Source organism: Drosophila takahashii, chromosome 3L (assembly GCF_030179915.1).
Source record: "Drosophila takahashii strain IR98-3 E-12201 chromosome 3L, DtakHiC1v2, whole genome shotgun sequence".
Lineage (NCBI taxonomy): Eukaryota > Metazoa > Arthropoda > Insecta > Diptera > Drosophilidae > Drosophila > Drosophila takahashii.
The window spans coordinates 12,060,329-12,073,809 of record NC_091680.1 but is presented as its reverse complement, the minus strand read 5'-3'; the positions used below and the strand labels follow the sequence as shown (position 1 = coordinate 12,073,809).

The following is a 13,481-nucleotide window of genomic DNA, read 5'->3' as shown; positions in this document are numbered from 1 at the left end:
TAGTAATTATATTTTACCCATTTTATTGGTCTCCAAAGAGCTGAAATGATTGCGCATCCGCAACCAGAAACCAGAAATGCATTCGGAAAACTACAAACTCAATTAGATGGTCATAAATCTACGCAAGAGCCAAAAACCCTCTAAATTTTGGTTGATAAAATGCCGAAATTATCGCAGCCAAGGACATGATATATGGGCACTTGGCCGGCTTAACCCATTAGCCAACCGGAAGATCGCTCAATTAGCGTTGCTCCTCGCTGGTCAGTCCCAAGTGGGTCACTCGAGGAAAGGATTTGCGAATCGGGTTTTTGTTTCCCCTTCCTGGTCGCAGTGACTGCCCCTTTGTTGTCCCAACAAAGTGACATAAATCTTGCCGAGCGCTGGCAGAAACTCAACCGGAACTAAAGCAATGACGCAGCAGGAGCGCCAGGACACATGTCGATGCCTTTGGGTTTAACCATTCGGCCAGCAGTCATAACAGGAGCGTGTGTGTGCGAGTGTGCCAGTTCCGAGATTTATCGGTCCGAGGGGTGAGTCTATATCTTCACATCCTGAGTCTTCCGTCTGCGTATCTGTTTGGCAGCCTCGGATCGCGGGACATCGATGCCGGATGCCCAGAACGACAGGCGTTCGATTGAAATTAATTGAATTTGCGCCCAAGCCTCGAACTTGACTTTATTTCAAGAAATTTGCCAGAAAGGCAAGGGGTGGGCCGTGATGCACAGTGAGAAATACAGATATTTTTAAAGATTTTTCACTTTATTTTTCTTAATTAATATAAATAAATAAATGTTTTCTGATGATATGCAAAAAATAATGATATTCATAAATAATGTCCGTTTTAAAATAAAACTAAAAGAAATTAAATACTAGTTCTCTTGAGCCCTTGAGATACAAAACTTTTATTTAATTTATGTTTTATAAACTACAAATATATCTTTGTTTCCCACTGTGTAGCAAAAAGAAAAGAAGAGCGTGGACGCTTGTTTCCTGTTTATGCTCGAGATGTTTTGCAGCATAAATTACGCTTACATATATGTATGATATCCTTGACAAGTCGAGTAAGGAGGGAAAAAACAGGAACATTAAATTTATTTTTATTTCGCTGGCTTAGGGAAAGCAACCCCAGTGAAAGGGCCCCCAAAAGATTGCCCGGCTTTTTCGGGGGTTGTATGTTGTACACTTGGCTGCCCTCCAATCGCCCAAAATCAAAACGGAAACGATGATCGTCTCGGAGAAAATTCAGGAAAGCCAGACAAATTTATCAAGTTTGTGTGGGGGTGCGCTTTTATAAGGCCCGTAACCTTCATTAATCATGTGAAGCTGTTGTTTTTCTTAGATTTAGCTACAAATTGCTGGATTTTTAATCTGTGTTTTAGTAAAACAGCATTAGTTGGCCACTTTTTGAATTTGGCGCCGTTACATAGGGTGACCCTGCACTTAACAGCCGGCCGTTAGTTTAACAGCCCTTATGTTATCCATTATTTTAGACTGCAACACAATTTCTTCTGGCTAACATTTAAGGAGTTTAATTAGAACTGAAATACAAATACATATTTTTCAAAGAGACTTTTAATTACATTTTTATTTAAACCGCCGATGCTTGCCAAGCATCGATGCATTGCCTAGCATCGATAGACGAAAATATCGAGAAATATCGGCACGAAAGGCATCGAAATTTTCCCATCACTCCTATCTACGACGATTTGTAAAGTGTTGTTTTATTTACTCGATTTTAGCACTCTTTAAGCCCTTTTCGCCGTGTGTTTCTGTAAGTCAAACAAAGTTTAAGGCTCCCAGAGCCAAAATCAGCCAAGGCAGGTTTTCCCGGGGCGGGAAAAGCGGGCAAACGGAGCAAGTGGAGGCAGCTGGCCAAATTCTCGGTTGTTGTTGTTGTTGCCGCCTAAGTGGGTGCTCCTCCGGGGTGGAGTCGTCATCATCCCCGTGTACGTATGTAAGTCCCCCGGATTTTGGGTCCCTCGTAGCCCACTCATTTGTTGTGGTGGTCACGCGAATTCCGCCCTTTTAGCCAAGTTATTGTTGTGCTCCCAACGTAAAAGAAGGGAACGCCCGCATTTGTATGTTTGTTTGTGTGTCTCGCCTACGTTTTATGCTAATTAAAGTGCAACTTTTTTCTTAGCCAAAGCTGCGAATATAATTCAATTAACGAGGGTCCAACTGCGACTGCTTCGAATTATCAGCGCAGCAGTTGGTTTGGTTTGACGGCTTTATCTGAACAGCTGGAGGGTGGAGCATGAGTGGTATATATGGGGTACATTCCAGCCCCGATAAGATAACCCCGACTGAAGAGTCGGAATCGCGGGTTTCGCAAATTGGCTTCAATTCTCAACTTAATTGTGGAGTTAACTCTGCAACCCCCGAAGATCCGAGGACCGAGCGACTCGTGCTGACGTCCCGCTGGCACTGGTAAAAAGATTTCACTCTTCCCGGGATCAGACCCGCAATTGCGTCAATAATTGGACCTAATTGAAGTCAACAGGCCATTACTTCGCTTCTTTTGTTTAGGCAGTTTTTGGTATAAGGGGTGCAACTTTCCTGTATAAGATGAAGACATTTAAGGATCTGTAGAGATTCGAGTTTCGAGTGTATTTTATAATTCTTAACTCACTATAAAGTCCATTATTATTGCTTTGACAATAGTATGGTATAATAGTAAGTTATTACCTGAATTTTTAATCCAAAAAAATGAAGAGCTATTTTGTATTTTCACTTTATAAAACGTTGTATGTAGATAGTTTACTATCTTACTAGACTAGATCTTATTTTAAGACATGTAGCCATCTTTGCATCAATCAGGATCCAAGTTTTCCATACTAAATGAAGCTTACAATATTTTCGTAGGACAAAATTAAATCGTCGACTATATTAATTCAATAATATTTTAGTGAGCAAGTCTAAAAAAATTTGTACAAAAATAAATTGAGGGTAAACACAAACTACAGTCATTTTTTAAATAAATAGGAAACATGTTTGTCACAACATTTAACAATTGATAAAATATTATATAGCAAACCATCATCTTCAAACTATTAATCATTATGTTTGAATACGTAAACAATAATACAAGGCCTATTTTTATGACTTATGCCAATTGCCTCCTATTATTTCCAAAGACCCAATCAATTGATCGTACTAGCCCTTCAAAGCTAAATGCTGTAAGGCCTATTTCGTAGAATTCCCCAAGTGACTAAGCTCACTTCCACTTCCACTTTGTCGCTTCCTCTATCGTTTTTTTTGTGAGAAGAAAGAAAGAGCCATAAGTTGGGCCCAACGATTAGTCACCACTGGCACGGGTCCATCACCTTGTGGCTCGGTTCCTCCTCCTCGGCCACCTCCTGTCCTCCCTTTTGCTGGCACCTTTTGTTTTGTTTACATTTGCAGACGGCGATCGGGAGAATCAGAAGAATCATCGGAGAATCGGAGAAGAGAGACCCCAGCAGGTGGCTCTCTTCGCGGCGGCTCTCCCAACTGTTGCTCACAATATCATACCATGGAACCCAGCGAACCACTCGCTTCTACGGCCCCGCTCATTCGAGTTTCGTCCGCCGTCGGTGCCAATTCGTTCGATTGTGCCGCGCCCGATATCGTATACCAATATATATATATATTTTATATATCCGACTCGTACATATATATATAGATCGCATATCACACATATCGTTCAAGTTCAAATATCAAAAGAGTTTCCAGCTTAATTGTGGAAAATAAAGAAGGTATACGAGAGTGCGCGAGTATAAGTGCGTGACATATGGTGTTATTTTTACCCATTCAGAGGGGAATATGTGCCAGAAATAAGCAGATCCATTGTGTAACACGATTCGAACGTAAACTGCACGTTACGCCTGCGCGGTACGCGCCAAAACCCTCGGAAAACCCTTTTCCACATTTCGGATTTTGAGCAAATTAGAAAACAAGCTGAAAATTACCTCATCGCTCTGCCGGCGCCTGCGTCGACGTCTGCTTTTTGATGTCTGCCCCTGACTTTACGCTGGTCCACTGGGAAAAAAATGGGACTATTTTAGATCATGATGTTATGTTCTATAAACATATGTGATTTTTAGATTTTTATTAGGATTTACCAAGCTTATAATGAAATGGTGTTGAGAATGGTTTTCTCAAATTTCTTATCCTAAACTTCTTTCAAAAAGATAACAGTTTTATTTCTACATTTCTCGTTTGCCTAGCAGCTGGCTGGCCTCCCACTCCCCTCCCCCACAAATGCGATTTATCTTCAAGATACACATACGCTAAGATTTGTTTTGTATCTGTAAGTAGATTTATTGTTTTTGCGCTCTTTCCGTCCCGTCCTCTTCCTTATATTTAAATATCTCGCGTCTTTCGGCTGTTTGTCATAATTTCTCTCTCTTTTGTGCTGTTTTCCTCACATTTTTTGTCCGATTGTTTGGCAAATTTCGCCGTCGCTCCATTTTGTGGGCGTATTTTGTATTATTTATCCATTATCTCAAAATGTCAATGCGCTCGTTTAAAGCTGTTGTTATTTTCAGCCTCTCTCTTTCGAGCTCTTTTTTGACCTTATTAGTAGTGGGCTTCGTTTTTGGAATGCCCGCCACATAAACACGCTTCGGAAACGTAAAGAAATCGAGATCGGAGCTCATTTTCACTCCATGCCACTGTGTGGGCAGTGCATCGGCTCCAAATCCAACAAATATTTCGGATGTGGACGTGGGGACGCTTTGCATCCGCCAAGATATAATGTACACTTGACAAACTAGTCCTTAACTTTATCTTAATTTATTAAAAACAGTACGTTTTACGTTAATATTTCTTCATAATCCGAATGAACTGATTGTTCTGAGAGATAAAAGTCTTCTGGAATGCGGTGTTCTACTCACGCATTTCATAATAAATACATCAACATTTTCCTCTTCAATAGATAAGATCTTTAGAGCATGTTACACTTATCAAACAAGAATGAGTAAGGGAGTGTTCTACTTTCACCACCTTATCTCTAATTCGATTTCCTCAAATTCTCTAAATATATACCTTTTTAAAGAATTTTTGATAGTAATATAGGGAAAGAAAAACATTTCCTTTAATTAAAAGCTAATTATATACAAATTAATAATTTACTTGTACCCTCATTTAGTATCTCTCTATAAATTTGTTTTGGTAATTATCCAAATTGTAGTACCAGGAATTTGTTGAGTGATCTGTGGGTCTTTGATGTGCTATAGTCTGGGGCTGCGTGTACATTCGGTTTCGATAGAGCGGCCATTCATTGAGCAAACTGATTTGTAACTCGGTCACTGGTGGAACGCTGGTGGGCAGCAGCTTGTGTTGCCCATTTTGGGGCACGTTTCGATTGCCGCTGCTGGCAGACAAGTGACTGCATTTTCCACTTGTATCTGCTTGGATTTTTTTCTCGCTTTTTTATGGTTTTGCATACTTTTTGTTCGCTGTTTTATTAATTGAGCTGTATTCATTAATTCGCTTTGCTCTGGGCGAGACGAGTGGCCGAGTGCAAAGGTCTTCCAATGAGCGCTCGCCATACAACTTTCGAAAGAGAGATTGATGTCCCGGGGATGTTTTTGCAGCGCGGATTACTTTATATTTTCGGGATTAATTGAATTTTTTATGACAAGCTTGAAATTACCACTTTTTGATTGCTTTATAATGTGAAATGTCACTGAAAGGGCCTTAAAAATTATTAAATTAAACTTATGGAGAAAGTTAATTGCCATCAAATGATCCCTTTACTCAAACTGCTAATGAAGAACCATTGAATATGCATTCACCTTTGATTTATTTCAATTTTCCAGTCATTTGTTCACTGCATGTTTCAAGCTCAATTAAAGTAAATTAAGCCACCCGGCCAATTCATTGCGATATCAAAATTCAACGCTTCGAACAACTGGCGGCAACTGAAAGAACAAAAACAAATCGACCAGCGTAATAACAATTAAAAAATAAAAATAACAACTGGTGTGTGCGCTCTATTTTCTTAACGCCTCAGCATTTTCAATGGTTTTGTATTGCACTTTAGATACATGGATGCATACATGCTGAATATGTGTACATAGGCTATATATAGATACACTGAGAAAACAAACCATTTATGGATCTTTAAGAGTTTGTCTCAGGAACAGGAATCGAAATCTTAAGAACGTGTATTTTTCCCAAGAAGTACGTTGTTTGTATAAGGCCAATTGCATCTTAACATAAATCTTAATCTTAAATTTTCCTCTCTGTACAACAGATACAACTACTTGGGGCTCATGTGAGTTTATGTGGGTTTAATGCTGCCGCACACATGTTTCGCTTTTGCACCGGACCCGAATCAAACAACCGAAATGCTAAATAAACAAAATGGGCCGCAACTCGGAGCTCGTAGAAGATTCCATATTGAGTTCGATTGGGCCGCCCCGTATTGTGGAATAGTTTATTGTTTTGGAATGTTTCTTAATTACGCGGAACTCAAGTGGCGGAGGTGGAAGCGAAGACCAGAAACGACCATCTGAATCGGAATTTCGAACATTTCCTTCTCGATTCGATTCGATTCGATGCGACTCAACTCGATTTGCATTCCCTTTTTTGCACGCACACTCATCGGTTGAGTCATTAAAAATCAGTGGAGTGCGCGAGAGAGGACCCCTTGTTTACTATTAATGCTGATAAAGAATATGCATTCGCGTCTAAAAATAAACTGGAAGTATATTCATTCGCATTTGTTGTCTGCCTTCGGCGGCCTGACTTTTATTGTCACCATGTTCGTAGGCAAACAAACGCATGCGAAGATTTATGCAAAAATTAATTTTCCCCTATCATCGACTACCGAACTCGCCGAGAAAACGAATCTTTTTATTTGTTTCGTTTATCGCCGGTGGAAGTGGGTTGGGCCTCTGATCGTCTCCTATATCGCCGTGGGTGTCGTAAATCCCTGGCTGATTACGTCAGTAATTCATTGGCGCTTTTCTGCTTTCGGACTTACTTGTTTGAGGGCCGAGTGAACACGCATTTGGGCACTTCATCAATCTGTCAGTCCATCAGCGAAACAATTCGATGTGGTCAGTCGATAAGTCGGGTTTGGCGTTCCCATTGCAACGGGTTGCGGTTTGTCACACCCCCTGAATTCCCGCAGAGCGGGGCTATAATGAAAAATTGCTGGAAATCTTGAGGATTTTGATTTTATGGCTTTATAGCGCCGAGAAAAACGCTAGAAAATGCTTTCGAATTTCTCTAACTCAAGCTATTAGGTGAATAAAAGGGTACAGTGTACACAGAAGACAACATTTTTCCATACCTAATGATTGATTGGCTTTTAATTAATTATAAAAGTTAATCAAGGGTTATAAATTTTGGGCCACATAAAAAAAGTAAAATTAAGCTATCATTTTAAATATTATTCCAAGTTTTACTCAGTTTCTTAATAAGATTTTATTATATCTTTACTATATGACAACCGCTTAAAGAGAAATTTATGATTCGTGACTCAGTTTCGTTTGATCTGCAATAATTCCTTGGGACCTTGGGAATTAGACAAGTTCTTCTGTATTTAACCCCCCATTTTATGCATTCCTTTCCCGATTTGATTATCTCTCCTCCGACTGCCTCCCCTTTTTCCGGGGATTGTCGTGTCCATCGGCAGTTATCGCCTGGCCCGGCCTTGCTTCGCAATTTATTTCCATCTGGCCGGGGGATTGGGGGCCTCTTTTAATCAATGGAACTGCTTTGTGTGTCGCCAGTGTCAGTGAGTGAGTGTGAAAATAAAAATTCATTTCTCATTCGGCTTATGGATGCATTGGCATTCGAGTGCGAGTGCGAGTGCTGCCCCTCAAAGTCAACCCAGCTGCAATCCAGCTCCCTCTCGCAGGGATGCCCCTGACTATTTGTTATATCGCTATATATAAATACACGCACATATAAATTTGTGTATATGCTGTGTGGCACTGTCGCTTTTGGCACTCACTTGTGCGAAAATCCATTGGAGCCCGACTGGCGGGAGCCTAATTTTTTGCCGTCTCCGATTGACGATGTCGGCTGTGGATGAGGGGCTGAAAATGGCGGGGAGGAGCAGGAGGTGGCCACCAGAGAGGGTGACTCAAAGGAGGGGCTCCTTCTTAAGTGGGCAGGCAGTGGCATGGGAATGGAACTTGGCATCCAATCATAAAATTGCTTGGCAATGTCTTTCGTATGTTGATGGTGTCGTATGCGCCGAGAAAAGGAAGGAAGGAAGCTAAGGCAATCCAAGTTGGCAGGAAATGTGAAATTTCTGAGGGGGAATATACACCAAAGTCCATAAATGAGCTGACAGGCATTTATAAGAAATCTTTTAAAATGAATCTAGAGTTAAAGCCAGTTTACATAAAATTATAGATAGGAATATTTTCATAACCGTTTTAGATTAGATTGAAAGAAAATATAATTTCTTTTCTTTGGGTTTCTATTAAATACTTTCGAAATATTTCATGAAATACTAGATTATTCAGGAAATACCTAATAATATACTGCGGATCAGAGGAAATTACAGATTCATTCCCACATACCTCTTAAAAAATATAATTATTTACGTATACAAAATGTGTATTTGCACTTTACTCCACTTGACAACGGAGTACTAAATCCCTTTATTCATGGATAAGCTTGGGCATCATAAACTGAGCTAATTACAAGCACGCTCCTTCATAAAGGATTGTAATTAGAACATTGATGCTTATCGCTCCGTTGACATAATTTGGCCACATTATGATGTGCCACCACCTTGATGATAATTGAAAATTACAGGGCCATCGAGACCTTTCAGTCAACCCGATCCCATCAAAGCCACCCACTTGCGTGCAGCCTTCCCTTTTGACGTCACTTTTGTCGTCGTCGTCGATTCATTCGATTTGATTTGTTTGTTTGCTTTAACCACCCACCCACCATCCATCCATCTAGGGATCTCCAGCCATCCTTCGGCCGTTTGTTCGTTTGTTTATTTGTGTATTTTGTTACTTTTAATGCATCTTTTATCTGGATTTTGCCATCATCATTGCCTGCCCATTGTTGTTGCTGGCGATGCTGATAGCGATACACAAATTTGAGCCCCATTGTTGGCCACATTGCTCATTGCTCATTGCGGAGTTGCCCCGGCGACGATGTCTTGTTTACTCAAATTACCACCGCAGTCAGGGGTTATCAGAGGTGCATATATAGTCTCTGTATGTCAAATCTGCCCAGTTGACCCCTGTTGTGAGTTTGGAAGTGCTTGCTTTTTATCCAGCTAGTTTTCTTTTTTTGGGGAAATGTACGAAATAAATTCAAGCTCAAGGAGAATATTATTTTTACCCAAAAAGTGTTTATTGGCGATCAATTTAGGTAAAGTTGAATGACCCAAGCTGAGAAAAGGAAACGCTCGAACGTGACTGTTGTTTATAAGTGCTGAAAATGTAAACGAAAACAAGTTGAATGTGCAAAATCGCCAAATAAACTTTATTACTTTTACATATGTGGGCATTGTGTATCATGTCGGCCATTGTCATGAAATTTTTTTATCATTTTTTATATTTTTTTTGCGGTTTTTAATCTATAAGGTTTACCTTTTACCTATTCATTCACCAATGTTTGATTGAATTCTGAATTTATGAATGATCTTTTGTTTAACCCGCTTTTACCCACAGCAATTGTAAAATGATTCTGTGTGAAAAGTATGTTAAAACTGGCGTAATTGCACTCATTAAGCCATTTTCAGTACCTTGTCACTGGATCGTGACACATTTGTCTAACGACCTTTTTTCGCTGACCGCTCGTCAATTTCCGCTGACATGAAAAGTGAAATAAAACTTTTTCATGAGTCGTTTGATGCTGCTGTTACATTACTCAAGCGCAGCTAATAATCAAGCGAGTCGCCGGTGGGGATCGCTCTGGCCATCTGTTGGACCTCCAAACTAGCCCGTTGTAGTACAAAACGAAATTGAAATTTCTATAAATTCAGCTATGACTCAGGGAATGAGCAAAAAATAAGCAAATGAATGAGCCAAGAGCAGCATCATCATCGCCGCCAGCCAAGTACAGTGAAAGCTCTGCAGGGGAACTCTTGCGATGGATCAGAGATCTGTATAATAGGTGATCGCCTGGGGAAGAATGGACTGTGTGATTTTAAGATTCGTTTGCCGGCTTCTTGGGAACCTCAGTTGCCTCTTCGCTTAGGTGGCAGTGTTCTATTTCCAGTGTTGCATGAATATCGTGCCACAATTTTGGTCAGGGGGCAAGTAGAATCCGTGTTGATTGCCTTTCTTCACACTTTCGGTTTCAAAACTTTTCATTGATTTTCTTTTTGGGACGCATCGAATGGAAAATCTATGAGATTTGTCTGCTCTCCAAATTATACTTTGTTTACCTTGAAAGTTCTCGTTTATGCTCGGTATTTATAGCGTTCCATATATATAGAATGGATGTAGGATTGGGCACATCTAGTATGGCGTATGAGGTCTGGTTGTTGTTTTGGTTTAATTAAAATCTGTTTGGCTTTTATCGTAGAGGGAACTTTTTCTTCTGGCGCATTTTTCAACACATTTTACGTCGAATTTTCTTTGGCAGTTTATTTAAATTCTCCTTTCTCTTTGTGAGTTGTGATGTGATTTATAGCATTGGAAGCTGATTTAAGCACTTGCATGTGTAGTCATCGCCGCCCGCATGTATGATGTATTATTTTATTTGTCTTCATGTGTGTACGTTATTAGTAATTTTCGGGGTGACAGACAGCTAATTTAAAAGCCTAATCCAATGATGAAGATTTACTTATTCATTAGTAGGATTAAGAAATGAGAGAAAAATGTTTAGAAAATGAGATTAAAAGTATATTTTGGGATATTTATAATCATAAATATTATCAGATTATTATTTTATAAAGAGTAATACTTGTTGTGTCTGAGTATTTCAAGAGGAGTACCCCTTATTTTTATCTTGAATATCCACATATTTCCCCGTTCTCGGGTCAATAAACCTATTCAACAGTTCCCCTTAATCTGCAGTGTCCATGTTGTCTGTCTTGGCCATAAACCACTCGGAACCCTTTCAGCAGCTCGGAGGTTCGGCTTTGTAGAACGTGCCTGAGCACCTAGCCCGACATCTGGCTGCATGGCAGAATCGTGCCAAGGTCTCAGATTGTGTTCGCTATAACTACGTGACGCTATCGTTTTGTAATTTTGATTGCTCCGCGAAGAGCGATACATATATGTATGAACGTACTACGTAGCGATGTATAAACCCAATCAGCCGTCGACCTACTAAACAGAAACTACGACAGAAACTTGTTCAACGCCCACAATTACATTTTCGCTTTCATTGAGTGGCAGAGGGTGAGTGAGGCTCGTTGGGGGCCAGGAGATCAGTGGGAGCCACCCACGCCCCAAGCTTTTATCTTGCCTATGAGTCGCGGGCTGACCTGCACCTGTAATAATCCGATTGTCTTAACACTATAGTTCCTTATGTCAGGTTCCTTAAAACAGGTTCTAAAACGGCTCGTTAAAAATATAAGATTTATCATTTGAGACTTTTGGTTGAAAATTCAAATAATACTTTCTATAGAATCTTAAATGAGATGGCTGTTAGTGTAACCGAAAAAACATCACCCAAAGCACATTTATCTATAGTTTCGAATTAAACAACATTTGTATCAAATTATTGTTGAAGTATTCAGAATTTTGAATCACATAATTATGATCCACTGTTTCTTTGAGGCTATCTAAAAAATATTCCTTTTTAAAATATGACTAACAACGAATGGATTGTTTTGAAAACACTCTGATCTGCTTTAGAATGTAATACATTTCCAGTTTAAGCCGTCATGTTACTCATTCCCTGATAGCTTTGTAGAACGATGAGTATTTATCAGTTTTTTCTTATTTTGTATTTTGGAATACACTATCCACGAATCATAAAATTCCAAGACCGAAAGCAAAAATAATATTCAGCACTCAAATATTTTGTTTTTATTTATATTTCTGACTCCCTTTTCTTTTGAATGTCCAAAAATTACAAGATTTAATAATTTCTTCATAGAGAAAATTAAATTGTTTAGTTGGCTAAGAGAGGGTTAATGGCCAGAAATGGAGACCACAGCAGCCGCATTCTTGGCCAGCTGCAGCTGACAACTCTCTACCCGATTCTTCCGACTCCAGTCCCGATCCCGCCGATCTGCCACATTGATGCACTCTTTTGGGCTTTTGGGTGTTGATTGATATTTTTTGTTGCTATAAACAAAAGTCGCTAGCGATGTGCAAACGCTAATGGAAAAGTCTGGTGCAGCATTCTTGGAATGGTATTCTATGTGCGCACATATCGGTGGCGGCTCTTGCTCCGGCTGCCTTGGTGGCATTAACCGCAATGTCGACATCTACCCATATATGTGCGGCTATATCGGCTTCTTCTTCTCCAACTTGCCCCACCTAACAGACTCATCCACGTCCACCCATCGGCGCCGAGGTCGAGCAGTGCTAATATGGAAAATGAAAACAGGAAAAATGCTTTGTGCGTTTCTGCAGTTTGGAGTGGATTGCTATGGGCTTTGTTGGTAGCTGAAGTCGCCACAGTGGCATCTTGATAGTTAGAGTTTTTCCTACCGCCACGTTTGCAAATGCAGTTTTAACCGTTCGCTCTGCTCTTCTATTTGCAGATCTTCTAAACAAATCAAACAAACGACAACCGCAACAAGCAACGAAGAAACCAACAACGCAACAACAACGACTACACTTAACACTGCCAGCACTTACACACACAAACACACGGGCGCACACACAGCAAACAACTTTCGTTAAACATATTTCTACACTATCTGCTTAACAACTGAAACTAAATCGAACCCAACATTAGCTGAAGATAAGCGGCTAACAACGAATTGAGGTAAGTGAAGGTGTCAACAAGTATTTGCATAAGCAAATAATTAGTTTTAAGATTGGGAAGTGCTAGGTGACTACTTTCTATTCTGACAAAAATGTTTTAATTATCGTTGGAATGTGACAGTTACATTAACTTTCTGAATTATTATATAATTATTATATAATATTATCAAATAAAAACACCTTTTAACGAGGTAAAAAACTAGTGACGACCGCACCTTCAACATACAAAAGTTCTGATATCAACATTTGTGACGAAAAATTATTACACTCGTCATCAAATAGACTTTCTAATCTTTTCTCATTCGGCCCGCCCTAGCAAACTATTCCAGCCTTTTTCCCCTTACAGGCATTTTCTATTGCAGCGTGACGAATGAGAAAAGATTAGAAAGTCTATTTGATGACGAGTGTAATAATTTTTCGTCACAAATGTTGATATCAGAACTTTTGTATGTTGAAGGTGCGGTCGTCACTAGTTTTTTACCTCGTTAAAAGGTGTTTTTATTTGATATCAGAAGTTTTTGTTTGTTTACATTTGCTCTCATAGGAGCTAATATATACATTTAAATTTAAATTGGTCAATCATAATTTTTAAACTATTGTATTTTAACAAATTAAGTTAAA

The 13,481-nt window shown here is 39.6% G+C and overlaps 1 protein-coding gene across 6 annotated transcripts in view; it reads left to right on the top strand.

The window, feature by feature from the left end:
• Window positions 1-391: 391 nt before the first annotated feature.
• The window catches only part of rhea (Talin_middle and talin-RS domain-containing protein rhea), a 32,371-nt gene continuing 19,281 nt past the window's right edge, over window positions 392-13,481 (top strand). For 3 of the 6 annotated variants that reach the window (XR_011418569.1, XM_070215160.1, XM_017136909.3), the window contains exons 1-2: window positions 1,649-1,771; window positions 12,635-12,861. The gene's annotated coding sequence lies outside the window, so the exon portion shown is untranslated. Of the gene's footprint in view, window positions 531-1,647; window positions 1,772-3,542; window positions 3,735-12,634; window positions 12,862-13,481 lie in introns of those variants that run through there. The other 3 variants (XM_070215162.1, XM_070215158.1, XM_070215159.1) reach the window with 3 other exon arrangements.